At 52.7% G+C, this 13471-nt stretch overlaps 1 protein-coding gene across 3 annotated transcripts in view; it reads right to left on the bottom strand.

Annotated features, from left to right (window-relative positions):
* Nucleotides 1–11774, bottom strand: part of P2RY2 (purinergic receptor P2Y2) — a 29766-nt gene extending 17992 nt beyond the window's left edge. For 2 of the 3 annotated variants that reach the window (XM_053561337.1, XM_053561335.1), the window contains exons 1-2: nt 11582–11774; nt 1927–2104 (exon numbers count right to left, since the gene is read on the bottom strand). The gene's annotated coding sequence lies outside the window, so the exon portion shown is untranslated. The other variant, XM_053561336.1, reaches the window with a different exon arrangement.
* Nucleotides 11775–13471: the final 1697 nt, after the last annotated feature.

Below are 13471 nucleotides of genomic sequence, written 5' to 3'. Positions count from 1 at the left end.
ATGTGGATGGGTACAGGCTGGGACTGTTGGGTCTGGTGCTTTGGAAGGTGGTCTGGGAGCTGCTGGCCCATAGAAGCTGCAGGAGGAGCATGGAGAGGTCCCAAGTGTGAGACCGAGGGGCTGTAGAGGGGCCACATTTCCTCCTAGGACAGAGCCCTGGCCTGGGACTCAGAAAGCTCGGTTCCAGTTTAGCTCTGCCACAAAACCCAGGTGACATCAGGCATTTCTTTCTCTCCCGGGTCTCAGACCTCTCACAGGTCAAATTCTCCAGTCTCAAGAACTCTAGCCTGAAAACCTCCCCCAGGTCCTCTGCCCCACTGGAAACAGTGACAACGGCTTCCTCCATGCTCTGGGCACACCTAGCCCCCTCTATGCTGGTGCTGTGCTCCTGTCCCAGGGCCAAGGCCTGGCTGGTCTCTCCTCAGATTAAGGTCCAGGCCTTCATCTTTTCTTCACAGCCAGCATCTCATGGCTCTGCACCAAGAGTATCCTGCTAATCACTAACGGTGGAATATCTGACACTAACAAGAGGGGTGGAGATTTCCCTGTCTCCCCATTAACTGAGGGAGCTGCCCCTCCACCTGTTTTAAGATATCCTGGCCTCCACCCTTCCAGTCCAGCTGGGGACCCCATCACTGTGGGCCCTGGTCCAGACTGACCCCACCTGGCCTCTCCTTCCATAAGCTGGCTCATCAACCTGGCAGTACATCTTTCCTAGCCTCAGCCTCTGTTTTAGGGAGACAACAAAGTCCCCAGTCCTGTCTCTCAGCATCCCCCTCTGCCTCTCCTGATCTTGGCTGCCCTTGGGACCTCACCCAGATTCTACCTGACTTTGTCCAACACCACTCAACTCTGGACCCAGGGCTGGCCCTTCCCTGAAGAGCTCCCAGTCTGGAGGGGAGATGTGAGCCATTTAAGGGTCCTTCCAGGCTTCCCCACCTTTGTTCATGCTGTCCTGTCTATCTGGAACATCTTTCCAGAACTCCCACACACTTCTGAAATGTCACCTCATCTCTGAAGCTCTCCCCTTCCACCATCACTCCTCAGGGCATTCCTTGTTGGTAATTTGTCCTTTTAGCCTCTAACCCAACACATTCTAGTTGCTCCTTGAGAGTTGGGTCTATCTAACTCTTTTCTCTGTCCCTATCACCCAGCAAGAGGCCCAACCCACAGCAGGTATTACAAGAACAAGAGAATGAATGAATGAATCAAGCCAGGTGGCTACAGGAGCCCATGGGAGGCTGAGCTTGAAGAAGGTGCCTCTCCTCTTCCTTGCTTCTCTGAGGGCCTCTTAGAGGACAATGGCGCATAAGGATTTCTCATCTGCTGACCCTAGATGGCCAGGGGACAGCCCAACTCTCCTAGGGACGCAGCACATCTGGGACCTGCTTATACCTAGACAGGCCTCTGGACTGTCTCTCTTTCATGAGCTGCAGGGACCCAGAAGGTTCTTCCCTTATCTAGACAGGGCAGGGAAATGGCAGGGAGAGAGGAATTGGACTCAGGCATTCTGGTGCCATCTGTGGCCAGCCTCATGTTTTTATTGGTTCAGATCATAGGTCTGCTTAGGGGTTCTCCTCCACTGCCAGCCACCTGGCTTTGTAGGAGCCAGACTTGGCTGAGCACCTTCTATGTAGCACCTTCATTTCATCCCCATCTCCCATCTTCACCCCTTGGTAGTCAGTGCCATAGAGGTTAAACTATTTTTTCAAAGTCACATTGCCAGGAATTGGAAAAACTGGGCTTGATACTCAGGGCTGTTTATCTCTAAAGCCTGAATTCATCATAGCCTGGGATGAGGAAGCAGGGCAGGCCACCTGCTCTGGAACTCTGTAGTCTAATCCCAGATTAGTGCACACGCGGTCACAGCATGCACGCACACCTGCCCAGCCTCCCAGCCAGTGGACCCGCCTTGGCACCCTGTACCTGATCAGTCCCTGCTCTCGAGGTCAGGATGCTCAGGTTCCTTACTCATGAACGCACAAGCCTGGACCAGGCTGCAAGGAATTCTGCGGGAAACAGGAAAAACAGGTCCCACGCCTGGGGCCACGCCCAGCCTCCAGCATTTTTCAGGGCAGACAGTGCCACAACCTACAGGGGGCTCCTACAGACACAGGGAAGTGAAGACAGCATGGGTCAAGGGAAGCCAGCCGGGCCAAGCCCTTCCAGGGCCACCACCTCTGATACATCCTTAGCCTGAATGAGGCAGAAGGGTGGCCTGGTGTGCTTGTCCTGGTCACAGTGTCCTCTGCATTCCCACATCTCAGCTGTCCATCCCCACTCACGTGTTCCAGCCTCCTTCCCCAGGTACCCCCTTTCACAGGAGAATGACTCTGCTAGGGGAAAATCTCCCCCCACCCCACGTCCCTCAGAGCTAAGCCAAGTGTCCAGCGTCCCCTCCCTTGGGCCTGGTTCTGTGGCTTTGGTCCCATAGCAGGAAATGGTCAATACCCTCCTTGTCCAGTATACACTCCATTGTACTTCTCCCAACACACTTTTGCCTAAGCTAGGTGTCTGTCTAGAATTTTCCTCCCCCCTCCCCCCCAGCTCTAAGCATCCCCCTACCAGGCACTTGAAACACACACCCCACACCCAAACACACAGGCACAGACACCAAGACACACAGATATATACAGAGGCACACAGAGCCACACTCAGACATGAGTGGTCATGCAGTGGAAACACAGAGTCCAGGCCTGGAGCATCCTCTGGAAATCACCTGTGCCAAACCCCCTTTCACAGAAGAGGAAGCTGAGGCTCAAGGCCTCACAGTAAGTCAGGGACAAGATTAGAACACAGTCCTGCTGAATTCTCACCCTGGTTTTGTGTTCCCTTGGAGAACCCCTGGCACACCAAGCACCAGGCTTCTGTGAGGGGATGCCTGGTGAAGGGATCTCTCTGTATGGGCAGGTCCAGCCCTCAGCATCCACCAGAACCTCGGACACATCATAAGAAGAAAGGAATATCCCCTTCCTGAACTACCTTTTTCCATCTGCTTCATTTCCCTAGAACCGGGAAGCAGGGTCTGAGATAGCTGAGGCTAGGTCCCCGAGCTGAAATGCAGTACAAGGGCTGGGTGATGTAGGAGAGGAGATGGGCCACAGGAACAGGGCTGGATGGGGCTGTGGGAAATGCCACTGGGCTGCTCTTTACTTAGTGCCCCTTGCTGGGTTGTCTCAGGCTGATGTGGCCCTCAGGCTGGTAGCTATCTGCCAGTGTATTTTAGCATCTATGATAAGGTCAAGAGATATCTCCTTTTCACCCCACTCCACCCAGGCACTCACCCTGTCTTCTCCTCCTTAGGAGATGCCTCCACACAACAAGCTAAGGTAGGGCAAAGTCATTGTCCCATTTCTTTTCTTTCTTTCTTTCATTTTTTTTTTTTTTTTTTTTATGAGACAGAGCCTCAAGCTGTCATCCTGGGTAGAGTGCTATGGCATCACAGCTCACAGCAACCTCCAACTCCTGGGCTTAAGCAATTCTCTTGCCTCAGCCTCCCAAGCAGCTGGGACTGCAGGCGCCCACCACAATGCCCGGCTATTTTTTTTGGTTGTAGCTGTCGTTGTTTGGCAGGCCCGGGCTGGATTCGAACCTGGCAGCTCTGGTGTATGTGGCTGGCACCTTAGCCGCTTGAGCTATAGGCACTGAGCCAATTGTCCTGTTTCTGAGATGGGCCTCCACCATCCTTCCAAGCTTCAAACCTCCAATGTAACCTAGACAAACTCCCTCTTTCCACCCCATTTGAAGTCCATCCCTCACCAAGTCCAGTTCAATCAGTGAAGTCCCTCAGACATGCACCCCTTAGGCCTGCGCATCTCTGACCACTGCCCCAGCCTCCTCACTGGATTCCTTGCCACCACCTACACCCCATCTGTCCAGCCTTCATAATGCAGTCATGAGGTCTTCCTAAAACACAAATCCAACCAAATACCATCGAATTCAAAACCCTTCCATGGCTCCCTAGTGCCCTTGGGCTAATGTCCAAGCTCCTCAGCCTGGCACTCAGGCCCTGGCTGATCTAGTTTCTGCTTCTACCCTCATCTTCTTGTCTCAAGCACAACAAAAGCAGTCCCATGGTCATATCTTTGGTCAGGGACAACTCCCTTATCTTCTAACACCTATATCTCAAGAGTTTAGTTCTGTATCTGCCATATTCTGTGTTAAGACAGCTTCATATTCCTCTTCTCATTTAGTCCTGAGAGACTCAGAGAGGCTAAATAACCTCTCCGTGGTCACAAAGCTAGCAAACAGCAGAGCAGCTCTGATCTGGCTGACTTCAGAAGCTATGCCTCTGACCATAACTCTTACCTGCAAGGCCCAGGCCTCTCCCCAGGAAGCTCCCTGACTACCCCCCTTTCAATCCCACAGCTCTGCCTGTCTGGTCAGTTCTCCACCAGAGGAATGCTCAACTGGAAGGGCCCTGGATTTATTCTTCTTAGTACTTCCCTAGTATGAGGTGGCCATGATGGTTATTGTACCCATCTTACAGATGGAAAAACTAAAGCCAGAAAGGGTAGCTCAAGATCTCACCCAAGCTCACTGATAAGGCAAGGGCAGAGCCAAGGATTGTACGCAGACCACCTTCCCCCTGACCTGGCTCTGCTCCCATCCCAATCTGGGTCTTTCTCTCTGTGGCTCTAGGCTAGTGAGCCTGAAACTGGGAGGAGGAGCTGGGGCAGTTCTCAGGCTGGCTGCGGAATTTCCAAGGTGGTTGGACAACATTCCAGCTACTCCACGAGGGTGTGCCACGCAGCCTGGCTGGTGGACCCTGTCCAACCTGGCAGAGAAGAGTGCCCTGTCACCACTCCAGAGACCCCTGCTGCCTATCTCTGCCAGGGGTAGAATGCTACAAGGGGAACAGAACCTGCACCCAGAACCAATCCTCATCAAGGGGGTGGAAGAGGGATCTGGGCAAGTGGGAAATCTCAGTTCTGCTATTCCCAGCTGTAGGACTTGGACAAGTCTCTTAACTCCAATCCCAAATCTCAATTTCCTCTCAATATCAGAACAGAATCTGCCTCAGAGGGTTGCTGAGATTGTTCAATGAGATGATTTAGACTCATTTTATGAACATAAGAGAAGATTTCAGCAAGTGGAAAAGGCAAGGAGGATGAGAATATCTCAGAAAGATAAGAGGGTCAGGAAATCCCATAGGAATTATGGGCAGGAGCTATAAGTAGCAAGGTCATAGCCAGACTGTCCATAGATAAAGTTTCCAACACTGGAAGAATGCAGTCCAGGGACCCCATTTAGGAGCTGACACCTGCCATACTCCTTCACTCAATCACCCTTCACAAAGGTCGCCATGTCTATGCCTGTCCCTGTGCAGGGCACTTGGGGACTTGGAGGCTTGTCAGAAGCTTTCCTGATCTCAAGGAGCTCACTGTCAAGGTAACAGAGGCACACTCAGAAACAGGCAAGACAATTCAGGGTGATTAGGCCAAGGAGGTCCCAAATGGGAATAGAAGGTGGCTAGAGAAGGTTTCCTGGAGCAGATGACACCTGACCTGCATTTTGGAAGATAAGTTGGAGTCAGCTGACTGGAGAGAGAGAAGGAGCAGAATGAGCAAAAACCAGAGCAAAAGATGACCTGATATACTTGGGGGACTGGTGATCATCCCTGTAACTTGGGAGTAGAGAGGGCAAGGCTGGGTTGCACAGGCTTGGGAGCTTAGAAGTCACCTCTGTTCCCTCCCACATGTCCTCCAAGAGGCTGAAGGCCAGCAGGTCCCTCTGCCTTGCCTAATGTGCTTCTGCATTCTGAGCATTGGGGCTGGTCTGCAGAAACAGCCGAAGGGTAACCTTAGATATTATCAGCCAATGCTATGGTGGGTGAGGGCTCTTTAGCCCCTCCCAGACGCTCTCTCCCTGTCAGGAGCCCCCAGGATCCCAGTTGTGGAGGCCACTCACTAAGGCTGAGCTCAGAGCATCTGAGTAGAGGTGTCTCAGATCAGCCAGGCTTACGGATCAGGAAACCGAGACCCTTAAAGAGGAAGGACGTAACTCAAGGTCTCGTGTTCTAATTATTTACAGTGTGGGGTTGAGCACACCACCCCTGACCCAGAGCAGAACTCCTACCTCCAACTTAGCACAGCCCAGCACTGGGCCATTGAGATGTGCTACCGAATTGAACAGTTTCAGAACCACAAGGCCCTGGATGCCGCTCCAACCTATCACAGCCAATGACTCCTGCCAGACTTAGGCAAAAACCCTGGGTTCAGGCTTTAACTTGGAACCACCTATGCTGTGAAATCTTGGCCAAGTCAGTCCCCCTCTCTCAGCCTAGGGATCTTCACTGGTCCAATGAGAAGAATCATTGCTGCACATGACAGCTCGTGAGGAATAAGACGGGCAGGTGGGTGCTCCATGGTGCTGGCAAATTGTGCACTGTCCTGATGTGGAGGTTGTGTCTTCTTCCTGTCACAACAGAGAGACACTAAAATCCAGAGGCCCATGGTGATTTTCAGTGGTCAGGGAGCCCAGGTGTCCCTGGCAGAGAGGCAGAGATCACAGAGCAGTCAGGAAAGGCTCCTGGAAGAGCTGTGATTAGGTTTGAGGAAGAGCTTAGGAGGAAAGAGGTAGAATGGAGAACCCAAGGTGGAAAAAGGGATAGAAGAGAAGAAAGGATACTTGGTAATCTGACTCTGAGACTGTCTCACTCTGAGCGAGTCCAGGATTCTGAGTTCACTGGTTCTGAGAGTCCAGTTCCAAAAGCCTCTGATTCCAGGAGTGACTGATAATTGTTTTCTAATTTTGTCACTTGTTGCTCCTGACAGCCTTTGGTTTTGAGATTTTCAGAACCACAGAGTCTGGAGTAATGCAATCATAATTACATTCCCAGGAGCCACAAAGTCCCAGCAGACACTTGCTAATGCCCTTGTGTGCCCAGTCCCAGAGGAACCCTGTGAACCTGGATTCAGACCACAGTGTTAGGCCCTTGAGGAGCACCTGATCTGGGCAGGGAGAAAGATGAAGACATGGACCAAGTCCATTTGGGTGATTTAAGCCATGACCACAGGAAGCTTAGGAGCCACAGAGCCCAGACCAGCTCCTACCTGGCCTTGGGGAGGTGGGAAGGAAGAACTTCCCAGAGAAGGGGTCATTGCGCTGGGAATTAATAAATGATTAGGAATTTGTCAGGTAGAAAAAGGGGTGGGTGAAGCCAGACGTGATAGCTCACACTTATAATCCTAACAACTCTGGGAGGCCAAGGTGGGTGGACTGCTTGAGCTCAGGAGTTCAAGACCAGCCTGAGCAAGAGCGAGACCTCATCTCTACTTAAAATAGAAAAACTAGACGGGTATGGTAGTATGTGCCTGTAGTCCCAGCTACTTGGAAGGCTGGGGCAAGAGGATCGTTTGAGCCCAAGAGTTTGAGGTTGTTGATAGCTATGATCACGCCATGGCACTCTATCCAGGGTGATAGAGTGAGACTCTGTCTCAAAAGACAAAAAAAGGGGGTAGGAAGGCACCAAAGGCAGAAGAGACATGTGCAAACACTTGGTGGTATGAAAATGTGGCCTGTTGGGGAAAGGCCAGGAGATTGTGCGTGGCTGGTGTGGAGGATTAGGTGACATAGAATGTGTGGGGGCCTGAGTAACTCATATGAAAAGGCTCAAATGCCAGGCTGAGGAGTTTGGCCTCTATTCTGAGGAAAACAAGGAGCCATGGCAGGGTTTAAAAGGGGATAACATGGCCAGAGTTGACCTTTACACAGATGGTGCCACACAGAAGGGGTGTGGTACTAGGGAGTCTGGAAGGAGAGAGACCGAGGAGGAGACTATACATACAACAGGGCAGTGACAGAAGTATGTCCCTTGGCCCTAGATTTCCTGCAAGAAGGGGAGCATCCCTCCCTGCGCATAGCCTGGCTGTGGCAAGAGTCCTCCTGCAAGCTGCATAGGAAGCCACATGAACCCCAGGAGGCTCTTGCCAGATGGCAGAAGAGTCTCAAGAAGGCCCTCTTCCCTTGCTTCAGTGCCCAGGTTCCTTCTCTGGGGAGCTGCGATGACAGGAACAGGATATAGGGGAGAGGGCCAGGTTGCCCACTTTTCCAGCAGAAACTCCACTTACTCCTCCTGGACCAGGAATGACTGAGGCCTAGGAGACAGGGTGATAGATAGAACTCTGCTCAAGAACTAACTATGGCTCTCCACAGAGCAAAGACCCTCTCTTGTATTGTGTGCCTACCTTTTCATGGTCATTCCTTTCCCAAATACTCACTGGCATCTGCCCTGTGCCAAATCTGTGCTGGGTGATGTGGACAGAGAGAGAATGCAGGAATGGCCTGGCCTCGTCCTGAAACTGGCCTCTGGATGAGTAAAGAGGTGAGAATGGGCCTCCACAGTCAGCCTCCCCTCATCAGGGCTCAGTGATAGGGAGAGGCCAGGTCTAAGGACCCAAAGGTAGCCCAAGAGGAAGGTATGGCCCAAAGGGTACAGCAGACAGGGCTATGGAAGGCAGTTTGAGGAGAGGAAAATGCCATTAGGAGCATCTCTCCCTCTCCTCACAAGTTCAGCAAGGTTTCTCTGGTCCTATGGGCAGTCATTACCTTAACAGCGATGGGATAATCAGGGCCACAAGAAAACCCCAAAGACAGGTTCCTGGGGCAGGAGTCAAAACTCCTTCAGCTTGGAATCCAGAGGATTGGGCCTCACCTTGATGGGGTTTCTGTCTTGGATGGGGAAGGCTATGCTGGGACCGTAGACAGGAGCCACCGATTTCACCTTGCTTAGTGACCTTGGGTAAAATACATTCTATGCCTCTCTTTCATCATCTGCAAGATGGAGATAACAATTCCTCTCTCACAGGGCTATTGGATGATAAAATAAGGAATTTTTATAAATTGTTATTAGTAAGCTTTCTCTGCAGAGGGGAAAGGAAGACATTCAATGATTAAATTCTAATAATCAGTACAATCCCATGTTCTAGTATAGTCTCCAAAATGCATTTATAATAAGTCTCTGAGTATCACACTCCTCCCTTGAGCATTGCACTTTAAACTTCTAAAGCTTATGAAGCTCTTTCCTGGCCAGTATTCTTAAGAATTCTCATAGCAACTTTGCAGTTGAAGAGGCAAGGCTCCTCATTCCCCATTGACAGATGGCAAAATGGACACCTAGAGAAACATAATGAGAGTTCTAATAAGGACTATAGACACAAAATCACTCATGAAGCCTTGGTGATGGCCTAACACTCTCTTAGATGATTCTTAGGGGATCCAGAAGCCTTAGAGCTCAGTATAGCCTTGACAGGAGTGGGACAGGAACAGAGGAGCCACAGCCTTACTCTGTAGCCCAGCTTGGCAGCCATTTCTGAAGATTGCCCACTGTGATCCCCAAGCCCCTCTGACCAGACCTTAGGATAGCCCAAGGCAGACAGAGGAGGAGAAAGAATAACAAGCCTGTCCCAGGGCCTCCCTGCCCGACACACACTTAAATGTAGGACCTTACTGGTTCTGGGCTCCTTTTAGAGGCTGGCAGAGCAGAAACTATCCCATGATCACCCAACAAGTGGAGAGCAGAGTTAAGATGAGATCCATTGCAGGCCTACTGGTTCCCCCTGGGAGAGGGAGAGTCCTAAGCATCCCCAAATTCCTCAGCAGGAACATCTGAGAGCTTAGGGGCAGGGCTATTAATCAGGCCTGATTACCCAACTGTAGTTGGGTAGTTTACTCTAACTTAGAGTTTAAACAATGCCTAGGATGGTTCTGATGTCAACATCACAAATGCCCTGACCTTCCTGCACTTGACACTATTCAACCCATTCCTACCTGCAGCCAGAGAGATCTTTCTGAAATGCTTCTCTGACCATGAATCTCCTCTGCTTGTAAACCTCCTTGGCTCCCTATTGCCTTCAGGATGAAATCTAAGTCTTTAGCCCGTACACTCTGGTTTACTCTTCTTCATAATGACATGGAGCTCCACTGCAGACAGGCCTTCACTGGGGAAGTTGAGGGCTGGAGAGAGGGATAGTGGGCTGCTGTGGCTTTCTCAGTTCACCGCTATGCAGGGTGCTGGCAACATGGAAATGAGTGAAACGCAGTTTCAGCCCTGCAGGAGCCCCCAGAGTTACGGAGAGGAAAGGAGGGGACAGATACAGAGCATGACAGACTAAGGTGGGACGAGGGTTGTAAGCACCAAGACTACAGGGCCCAGAAGAGGCTCCAACCTAGCTGGGGGATCAAGGACGGTTTTCTGGAGCAGACATCTGACCTGGGCCCCAAGTCTGGGTAGTTCCCCAGTTGAGGAAGGTGAGAGTAGTTGGGCATGTGAGGTGGTAAGCAGAGAATATACAATGCACAGAGGCAAGAAACAGACTAGTGTGTACAGGAGTCTACAGGCAGTTACTATAGGGTGAAGAGTCAGATGGGAGAGGTGGCTGGAAAGGTCAGCAGAGACCAGTACTCAAAGGCCTTAAGTCCCAGGATAAAGGGTCGGGGTCATGGTTGGTCCTGTGGAAGTCCTGTGAAAGTTTAGTCTAGGAGAGGAATGGTTGGGATTTTGGTTTCAGAAGGCACCCTCCAGGAACTGACCCTCCACTCTGAAGCTGTGAGCCTGCCCAGTGGCACAGGGGTGCTGAACATGACCTACACATCAGCTCCCCAGCTGCCCTCAAGTTCCATAACTTATTATTCCCTTTTTACAGATGAGGTCACTGAGGCTCAGAGAAGGAATGCCTTGCCCAGGGTCACAGAGTGGCCAAGGCAGGATTGGAATATAGGTTTCTGAGTCTCCAGAGCTCTTTTGTGGATCCTGTTGGATCCTGTCTCTTCAAAGAATCTTCTTCCTTCCATTCCCATCCACAGATAACTGCAGCTTCCCTGGGGCCCCACCCTGGTCCTCAAAAGTTCTTCATTATCCCAGCCTAGATCCAAAACAAACCAGGAAGATCAGGCTGCAGCCCCAGGAAAGTGGGGGATGCCATGCCCAGAGAAACAACAGCCAAGACCTCTGAGATCCAAACTAGCATGCTAGTCTTTTGCCAGACCTGGCCCTTGGGTTGGGCTCCTGGAGGACCCCAAGTCTGTCAATGGCTGCCCTAGAGGGGAGTGTAGGGGGATCACCTTTCTCTCCCCTAACCCTTCCTACAGCACCACCTGCCAGATTAAAAGTCCTCTGACAGAGGTTCAACTGTCCTTCCTCACCACTGCCCTTCTTACTTCCCCAGTCTTACTAACGGCCAGGACAGGCATGGCACACACAGTGACCCTGGGGTAGGACAGAGGCGCAGCGGGTCTCCAGGGATTCCCGGCTCTCCCGCCACAGCACGACGCCGCTGCGGTGCTCACATCAGACACACACACAGATTTCACAAGTTCAACTGCTGCTCCCTTCAGGGGCGCACGCACTCACCAACTAACACCCAGAATTCGTAAATATGCGGACACATACAACCTACTTAACTACGCGGGTATCCGTCCACACTCACCGAGATCCACACAGCAGTGGAGACAAAGTTCAACCACCGACCCACAGCCGCGCTCACGCAGTCCAATTCTGCGCTCCTCACCGTAGGACAGCCACCCTCCCACGGCTCTCTCCCTGACCAGCGCCGATTCGGCACCTGCCAGTCTGACTCACCGCGTCCCCAGGCCGCGTTCGGGTCCTGCCGGTGTCCCGTCCCCTCCAGGCTGCCCACCCCTCACCTCTGCGCGGCGCTCCTCCGCCCCGGGTGCAGTCGCCGCCGCTCCTGGGTGCCAGCACCCGCGTCCCGATGCCGCAGGGACCACGTGCCTGGGAGCCCTGCTGCCCCAATGGTGCCTCCCTCCCCACCCCCGCGGCCCGGCCAGGCAAGGGGCGGGACGGACTCTGGACAGACCCTGGCACCGCCCCACAGCCGACAGACACCTCGCCACCCGCTCCAGGACGCCGCCCAGCGATACGGCCGCGGGGTCAGCGCGTCTGTAACCTGTGCTGCGCGGGGAGGGGCCGGGACTGTCTTGCCGCCGGGCCAGAAGGAGGCCACACGGCTTTCTCACGCTAGACCGGAGCGTGTGAGGAGAGGTTTTCAGAGACTCCAAATTGTTTTTTTTTTTTTTTTTTGTAGAGACAGAGTCTCACTTTATGGCCCTCGGTAGAGTGCCGTGGCCTCACACAGCTCACAGCAACCTCCAACTCCTGGGCTTAAGCGATTCTCTTGCCTCAGCCTCCCGAGTAGCTGGGACTACAGGCGCCCGCCACAACGCCCGGCTATTTTTTGGTTGCAGTTCGGCCGAGGCCGGGTTTGAACCCGCCACCCTCGGTATATGGGGCCGGCGCCTTACCAACTGAGCCACAGGCGCCGCCCAAATTGGTTTTACAGGTTTGCCTGGTGGCTGCTTGACCCTCTGCGGACGTTTGCGCCCAGCCTCAGACCCACTCCACCTCTTCCCCGCCTGGCTGGCTTCGAAGGGACCTGCTCCGGAGACACCTGCTCGGAGCACCTCCCTTGCTTGAGGACGGGCGGGTTGAGTGGGGGTCTCCTCATTGCCCTAGGAAGGAAAGCAGGGTATTCGGATCCTGCCTCTCCTTCCAGCTCTGGAGAAAGCAGGGGTGGAGGAAGCCTCTTCTAAACTCCCCTTCCCTTTCTTTAATCACATCAGCAGGTCCCTGAAATCTCCCCCTTTTTTTTTTTTTTCCTTTGAGACAGTTTCACTATGTCGCCCTGGGTAGAGTGCTGTAGCGTCACAGCTCACAGCAACCTCCAACTCTTGGGCTTAAGCGATTCTCTTGCCTCAGCCTTCCAAGTAGCTGGGACTACAGGTGCCTGCCACAACGCCTGGCTATTTTTTGTTGTTGTCATTGTTGTTTAGCAGGCCCAGGCCAAGTTGAAACCCTCTAGCCCTGGTGCATGTGACCGGCGCCCTAACCACTGAGCTATGGATCCCAAGCCTCTCTGCTCTTTTTGGTCCCTCATTTTGAGCTGCCTTGACTCACTTCTCCGCCCTCAATCCCACTCTGATGGCTTCGGTAGTCCATCTCTTTCCTAGATTGTGAGCACTGGAGGGCAAGGACCAAGTCAGCCTTCTTTGCATTGCTGTCACAGAGTTGCTCGCTCCTCAAGGTGATCTCTTTCTCTCACTCGGGGTCTCGGAGTCAGAAGTGTAGGTTTGGGCCCAGCTTCAGCACTGACTCTGAGAGACCTTGACACAGTTCCACCTCCTTTCAGTCCCCCTTTTCTGTGACATGGAGCCAATCACACTCATTCTTCCTTCTGTCAGTCCTCCATGTGCTTTGGATGGTTCAGTGGCTAGACAGGTGCAGAGGAGGACTCTTCTTGTGGCCAAGGAGCTTTTCCCAGGCACTGAGGCCTTGGAGTCTCATAGGCTCCTTATCATCTGACTAGCTGCCAGCCCCAGGAGGGGTCCAGGAAGGGTGCTGACTGCAGCCTTGCCAGGAATAAGAACACAGTGGACACACAGCCCTGTGTATCTGAGCTGCCTCTGCAGTCCCACTGGGACCTTTGCTTGGGAGACACAAAGGCCCCTTGTC

Source organism: Nycticebus coucang, chromosome 14 (assembly GCF_027406575.1).
Source record: "Nycticebus coucang isolate mNycCou1 chromosome 14, mNycCou1.pri, whole genome shotgun sequence".
NCBI lineage: Eukaryota > Metazoa > Chordata > Mammalia > Primates > Lorisidae > Nycticebus > Nycticebus coucang.
The sequence above is the reverse complement of the archived record's forward strand: the minus strand, read 5'-3'. Positions and strand labels throughout refer to the sequence as shown.